The following is an 8,175-nucleotide window of genomic DNA, read 5'->3' as shown; positions in this document are numbered from 1 at the left end:
AATTTATAGGTGTTCATCTCCTGTCTGCATCTCCACCTCTAAAACATGAAATCTAAGGTTCTCTGCACCAAGTACATTAGAACACAAGCCTTGAGGGAAAGTTGGGAAGGACAGTGGGGAGGTCGGCACGTGGCGTGTCCCGCCTCCCGTGCATTGCATGATCAGTGCATAGCGGTGCATAGCTGCATCTTCACCTAGCATTCTCTGCTGAGTGTGTGTGTGTCTGTCTGTGTCTCCACGTGTCCACACGTGCACGCCAGTTCAAATTTTCCCTTTTTTATAGAACACCAATCATTGGATAAAGCCTAGACTAAAGGCCTCATTTGAATTTGATTACCTTTTAAATACCCTGTTCCAAAATACAACCATATTCTGAAGTCTGGGGTTAAAACTTGAGCATCTCTTTTGATAGACACAATCCAACCCATAAAGAATGCTTCCCAGCATCTTAAGCCCAAAGCTTTGCAGGATCTGTGAGCAGCCTGAGGGTTCAAGCCAGCACAATGGGCCTGCCCCTCAGAAAGACACAGCCTGTGGCTTTAATTATTTAGGGACACACTGAGTGTGTCAGGAGCACCCCTCCATCTCCTGCCCATCTTCTGCCCTGCCGCTCTGGGAGCAGTAGAGCCCAACCTGACTCGGGGAATAGATTGTCGGCTCTGCGGGGGAGGCAGGCCCAGTGCTCTGGAGCAGTCTGCTCTTCCGAAGGAGAAAACAGCATGGCCTGTTTTAGAATGGCTGATCTCTGCCACCTCTCAAAACCGCTCCTGAAATCAACTCAGCGACGCTTTGGCTTAGAACACTGGAGATGCCACTGGCAGAAGGGAACTGTGTCTTCCCTTTTAGGGAGGAAAGAACAGCATTTACTCCATCAAGGGAAGAGGTGCAGCCCCTACTCAGAGGCGTGGGGCTCGCCATGGTTGCAGAGTCCATCACGTTTCCTATACTGCACAGACTCCTGGCAGTGCTCTTTTGAGATGCAGTCACCCTGTGTCTCCCGATCCCTGTCGTCTTGGTTTCCCAAGTCCATACCAGCACAGCAACTCAGGCCTTAGGTCTTCCGTCCAGGGGAGCCATGACAGCTCTGCTGATGCCACACTTGTTCGTTTTGAGGAATAGCCCAACTCCCTCTTTCTCCCTGCTAAATCGGTGTGGCTCATTTCTTGATCTAGGTTCACAAACAGAGAAGACTATTTTAAAGTCACATGTTTTGCATGGATCTATGCTTCTTTCCTGCTCCAAGCGCACCAAAGCAAATGCTCATAGTAAGCCGGTTTTTCCTGCTGAAGTGTTTACAGGCAGGACACAGCACTTGTGTCCAGCATAACCCCAGTGTCTCACTGCAGTCATCTCTGAGCGTGATTGCAGGCAACTTTGGGGGTAATTCTTCATGTTCTTGCATATTTTCTAAATTACTTTAATATATTCAGATTACTTTAATAATAATTAAAACAGTGTTTAAATGTCTGTGCTTTCTGTAAAGTGTTTTTCGGAATAAAGATAAATTCTCGAGAGTAAATTATAATTGGGGAAACGAGGCTAAGGGAAGTTACTGTTTTCCCTCGTAACATACTTTCCATGTTACCAATGCCAACTGTTTTACCACCCAACTGGAATTAAATGGCACAGCAGCAACACCAGCATGTCTCAGATGCTGCTCTATCAGGACAGCCTGTGACGGAGCCTTGCATGAGTTTCCTCTGTCCTTGGTACAGTTGATTCTGCGTCACGACGTCTCTGGGCATCAGTCGCACAATGAGATGCTCCTTCTGCGCTGGACTTACAATTCTGCATAGATTAGGTCAAGGGCATGGACTTGGAAATGAGCCAACCTAAATGTTCCCCAGCAGTGAAGCCATTTCCACGTGGGGTTCCCAGGTCCTCGTGTTGGCATAGCTCCATCTTTTGTCCTTGAAATCCACTCACATTACAGAGTGCAGCCATGAAGACTCCACATGAGGTGGCCCTCAGAGGACCCTATCTTTACGTGGGCTGGGTGCCTGGAGACCACTTGCAGTGCTGGGTCCCAAATGGGCTCAACATTCCCAGAACAAGGGAACCACCACAGGTCACCCTCCTCTGTTATCTTAAATTTTTAATTTCTTGTAGTTGCTCTTTATAAATGGAAGTTTTGCATTTTCCTCCCTAATCCTAAACCCAAAGAATTCTAATCCATATTCTAATCCTATATTTCTTTTTATAATACCCAGTTTAGGACCATACTTAATAAGTAGAAGGTTTTAGATTGGCCAATGTTGCAGAATATCAGATATACCCTTTATTTAGTGAAAATTTGAAAGAGAAATCAGGAGAAGCACCTTTTGTCTCTGACTATGGAATCTCTAATATCTGAAATATTGGAAAAATCCATTTATTTCTGAGCTGCCAGTGTCTCTGGAAAAGATACTCAAAAGTGGGCTGATTGCCAGAGGAGAGAAGACTATAATATTTATATAGGATTTATTAGAATAAACACCTCTGATGGCAACAAGCAAAGGCATAATTTTTTCTTAGGAGACAGCACAATAAATGTGCTGAATGTCTGGCTCAGCACACAATAACGACATTTTGTACAATGGTTCTAGAGAGAACTGTGCGGAGAGAAGATGGGCAGATGTGGCTGAGAACAGATGTGAAATGGCCTGTGGTCACACTGAGCCGGAGTCAGGATTGTATAAGCATCATGTCAGACCAGGAAGGGGTGAAGAGATCAGGTGGCCCAAGTATGGCATCTTGACCTGAACAGTAAGGTTAGACTAGTTCAAAGCACTTGTTTAGCATGTCCAGTGACACTTGGTCAAGAAGGACCAGTGTCTCAGGAATGACCAGGAGGTGCAGGGACCACTGTGCTGGGACCCGCGGCCAGGAGAGAGACCACACTCAACTGAATTCAGAATGGGCAGCCGGGGAATGGCAAGCAGGAGCAGGCTGGGGGCCGTGGATGAAGATTACGAAGAGCAGACCTGCGGGTAGGGGGTTCTGGCTCCACCAGGCCAACATGATTCTTGCTGGGTCAGGCCAGGCCATGGTACACCACCAGGGATGGTGGAGGAGGACCCTGGTCGGAGAGCAGGGATGAGTGTGTCTGGTGACTGACCTCGCAGAGTTCTGTTCTACACCTGGGCTTCACAGCTGGGCCCAGCAGAAGGCTCAGAAGCTTAACTAGGGAATGTGTCAGAGCCAAAAGCACAATTCAGGTTAATGCACTAGAAATACATTAATCACTTGGCACCCAGCACTTTAGAGTCTTGGGAACAGAGATCAAACAGTCCTACCTCTGCTGCTGGTGTCTTGTGCAGAACTGCAGACTCTATGCCTTCCTTGGTTTCGAAAGTCGAGTATGGGAAGGGCAGCTGAAGCTGTGGAAAAGTCAATTCCAGTGTGAGCAGTCATATCAGATGCTGTGATGGAGGGGTACTCAGTGCCTGACCTCTCGGAGCTCCTTCAGGACCTTCCTGGAGAAGGCAAGGCACAGCCTGCCACACCAAGGAAGTAAGAAGGGCTCCGGGAGGAGGGTGCAGCAGGCAGAGGCACAGAGGTGCATGCAGCAGAGTGGGGAGGTGAGTTCACCAGGCAGGGATGGCATACAGGCGAGAACCCAAGAGCCTTGAATATGACTTGACTTGATGTCAGGCTGTGATACGAAGAAAGCTACCACTTAAGAAGCAATGGAAGCAGCCCACGCAGGTGGAGCTGAGGTCTTGACTAGAGGGGCCTCAGGGAGGCACGAACACAGAGGCACTAGGAAGGCAGCTTTGGAGATGTCACCAGGGAGAGGAGCCTGAAGCTTCCAGGTATCTGACAAAGCAGCTGCCTCCCTGATGGGACTAAGTGCTGGAGCAGAATAAGTCTGTGTTCAAAATGAAAAATCAAAAACAAAATTAAAAATCTCAGTTTTGAGACAGAGCCACCTGTGGACATTCAAGTCAGTATTCCAGAAGGACATGTGAGTCTAAAGGTCAAGACAGAGTCAGACCAGAGTGCACATGAGGCACCAAGTCAGCTGGTTAATGAGAGTGCATGAGATCTTAGGATTGACATAGGGAAGACTGTCCACCTTACTTCAAAGCCAAACAAGCACCTGCAGGTGCATGCACACCCACACACACACACACACACACACACACACACACACACACACACTTAGAAACATCAGACAGGAAAAGAATAAGGAGCACATGCTTATAGATGCTGGAGGAGGGGCCTGTGGTTCCATAGGCAAGGGCGATGTGAAATGTGGCAGGGTCCCTCATCTTGAAGTTGAGTGTGGTATGCCATGTGATGGAACATGGTGCCACAGGGAAAGGAAAAGAATGAAACATGCTACGACTTGGAGATCTTTGAGCTGCCAAAACACGATGCCACAGACTTGGTAGCTGACATCATGGGAATGTGTTTTGTACAGTTCTGGAGGTTGGAAGGTGCCAGGTCTGGTGCTAGAAGATCCTGTGTCTGGTGAGGACCTTGCTCTTGGTCTGCAGACAACCATCTTCTCATAGCCCACGTGGCAGGAGGAGTGTGTGTTAGTCTCCTACAAGAATCCCATCCCCGCAAAGGAGCACTGCCCTCCAGAGCCCATGTCAACCTGGCTATTTCCCAAAGGCCCTACCTCCCAATGACATTACTTTGGGGTCAGGGTTCCCATATGTGAATCTAGGGGAGACAAGCATTCAGTCCATAACAGTAGATGAAACCTAAAATATTGTAAGTGAAAGATGCTGGATATATTGGGCTACTTATTCTATGGATCCATTTTTATGAAATGGCCATAAAAGGCTAATTTCCAGAGGCAACAAGCAGTGGCTGATTGGAGCTTGTGGGAACAGAGCAGTGAGGATCAGATTGATGGCAAATAGGCTTGGAAGAGAGTTTGGGAGGATGAAAAAGTTCTAAAACTGCCAGAAGGTGGAAACCTATCACAGCTGCATGCATACTTATAGTGGATAAAGGCTGCAGTGTCTAAATTACACCTCAATAAAGCTTTATATTTTAAAAATATTTTTAAAAAACTGAGAAATGGGAGAGGACAGGTCTCTGTGCAAGTCCAGCTTTGCATATCTAGACAGACAGTTGATCAGAGATTTGATTTCTTTCTCATCATCTGGCTTGAGCAACTCAGTTTTCAGGACAAGTTTATGGGAACTTAAATGCTTGATTCCCAGGAGGTCTTCTGGATTTTCTGGCGCACGTAGAGGAGAGACATCCAGATGATGGCTGTGTAGGTGTTATTTATGATGAAAACTGAAGAATTTGTTGAAACTTGATTTTGCAGGATAGATTTTTTAGCAGTTCCATTCCTTTTCCTCTTAGCTCTTTTCAACAGATACTCACTTTGCTTCCAGAGACCAGCCATAGGGCTGCCAGATACTTGTGAGCTCTAGGCAGAGAGGAACTGTGTTAGGAGTGCAGACAGTGGGCTGGGGGCAGGCACAATGGTACAGTCCCTGCCTCGTAGGCAGCAGAGCCTGGGTTCAATCCCTGAGAACTGCAGGAAAATGTCCCCGAGGGACTGGAGGAAGCAACTGCAGGTCCGCCCATACTGACTCCACACTCACCAAGTTTCAAGTAGCTGTATGCTGGTAAACTGCAACCTGAGTGTTTGGCAATATCAGTCTGCTTAGTTGATGTGTTCGAGTCTATCTTCCCTAACAGACTTTTTGTAATGTCAATATAAATATTTCATTTATTCAATTCATTGAGGGGCCAAAAAAAATCATTCTGAAAAGGTGAGATGATCAAATCAGTTTTACCTGCAGATGGGTGAAGAATTATGTTTCTATCTTCCAAATAACACCTCAGAATCAAAGCCAGACAGAGGCCACGGTAGACCAGAAGTCAGGAACCCATGAGGCTCTTTCCCAGCTTGTTTTTGACAACTGAGTTTCTGGGCATTTGAAGTTTTTGATTCTCTTTCTCTCCATACATTGGATAGAGTCGGTGGCTCTGTAGGCATTGTCTGGTGTTGCTGGGATGAACATCTCAGGAACAGAGTTTACAGCCTCAAGTGGCACCTCTCCAGGCCCCAAGGACGCACCAGAGAAATGGCACTGACACTAAGAAGCCTCCGGAGGAGAAGTCCCAAACCAGTCCCCATCAAGCCTCCCACTCTGGAGGACCTCGTCCTTGAGCACTCCTGCCCACCACTGGGAGGACCCCTCTCTGCGGCTTGTCTGGTTGAGGGCGCCTTCAGTGTGGCGGATCCTGCCTGAGCCTGTGCTCACTTACGCAGAGCGCTGGGAAGCTGGTTCCCCCACTGCTGCTCCACCCTGTGGCCTGGCTCCCGAGGCAGCTGGCCCAGAGCCTGCACCCAGGTTTCCCAGGAGTTGAGTCCTTTGTACATTTCCAGGGCTGTGGGTGCTGAACTGCTAGGACTTGCCTGAGGGGGTTCATCAGAGAGGGTGTTGGCGAAACAGGCCACTAGGGTATGAGTTCTGGGTAGGTTTTTATCTCAAAGTTGAGTGTGCTGGACAATTTACTTCCTCTAGGAATTAGCTAGTTCTGGGAGGGATGGTCTCTTCTCCATCAAGGCCTCCAATGTGAGAGCATCAGCAATCTAGCAAATGAGCTAGGGTGACAGGCCCTGGTCATACCTCTGATCTCCCTGACTCTGGAGGCTGAGGCAGGAGGTCTCAAGTTCAAGGTCAGTCTTGGCAACCTAGCAAGATCCTGTTTCAAAGTAAAAAAATAAAAAGGGTTGGGGATGGGGCTCAGTGGTTAAATGCCACTGGGTTTGACCCTTGTACCGAAAAAGAAAAAAAATGGAAAAATTCAGACTAGGAAACACAGTCCATGCAGATTTCAGCAGAGCCCCTCAGCTCTCAGGAGCTGGTCTGTGAAGTGCAGGTGCTGGTGAGGTGACCTCTGAGGCCTGACACTCCCTGTTCTGAGGGACATGTGCCTGGCTCTGGGCTGTGAGTCACAGCTGTGTTAACACCGGCTCTGTGCAACATAGAAGGTATTGTTTATGTCTGGAATAATTGTTTTCTTAAAAGAGTTAGGCCTGATAGCCCTCCAACCAAAACACTTAATGTCTCATTGACACATTTTCTTCCTTAATAGGAGCTGGGCAGATCAGGCATTTGAGGTATCTATAAAGCCATGGAAACTCTGGGAGGGGGGAAAGTGGGACGGATCTCTCTCCTAAGCACCAGAGGAATAAGAACCAGGTCGGTCAGATACAGTGTCGTTATTTATCATAAACCACCTGGGATGACACTGGTCTTTATGTGGGAGGAATTCACTGTCCAGCTCCTTGATGGACTGACCATGTACGGTCACAGGCGAGCCTGAGTCATGGGGGCCACAGAGGGCAGGCACCACGTGGGGAGTCAGGAGTGTTCTCCAGAGCAGCAGATCCGGGAAGTAAGATTTTCATCCTGTGATTTCTGTTTCTCATCGGTGCTCTTGATCTACCCCACTCCCTGACACAGGCGACTGCCTGCTGTGTCTGTCACCTGGCAGGCTTGAAAAACCAGCCTCTACCTCAGAGCAAAGCCGGTCCCAGGAAGGGACATGACCTTTGTCCTTGAAAAGACCCACAGAGCACTCCCAGGCACATTCCCACCCTGCTGAGTTGTTTATCTACAAATAACAGGAGAGAGCTGCTGCCCCAGGTGTCCCTGACTCAGTCAGGCTAGTGGGGACCCCTAGCAGCCCCCCGCAGCCACCCATCAGCAGGAGACAGGGAAATACCTGGGGTGCCAGATGACCCCCGAGTAGTTTAGGTGGTTGATCACGTGTTGGGAAACCATGTAGTTCAGCACAAACACCCCTCTTGGCTTAACCCATCAGTTCAAACGAATCCCCCTTTTGTAGTAACCAATTACCCCTACTCAACTTGTTCCCGCCAGGGAATGTGCTACTCATGTTTTAGAGTTGTTGTTTGATTTTCCCGTGGTGTGTGATGATTTGCTAAGAGATGCTATGATGTATGTGAGGTTCCTGCCTTCTCCAAAGAATGTATAAAACTGCTGCACACCCTGGGCTTGGGGGCCTCTCAGCGTCGCCAGTTGCTGTGTGCGCGCGGAGCACCGAGCTAGCTCGCAATAAACACCTCTTTGCTGCTTACATCGATCTTGGGTCTCTGGTGGTCTTTGGGGGTCCCGAATTCAAGCGTAACAGGCTCAGCACAGGTGTGCCATGTGACCCCTCCTGGAGGCGCCATGCAGCTGGGCT

The sequence above is a fragment of the Ictidomys tridecemlineatus genome, chromosome 10 (assembly GCF_052094955.1).
Source record: "Ictidomys tridecemlineatus isolate mIctTri1 chromosome 10, mIctTri1.hap1, whole genome shotgun sequence".
Lineage (NCBI taxonomy): Eukaryota > Metazoa > Chordata > Mammalia > Rodentia > Sciuridae > Ictidomys > Ictidomys tridecemlineatus.
The sequence above is the reverse complement of the archived record's forward strand: the minus strand, read 5'-3'. Positions refer to the sequence as shown.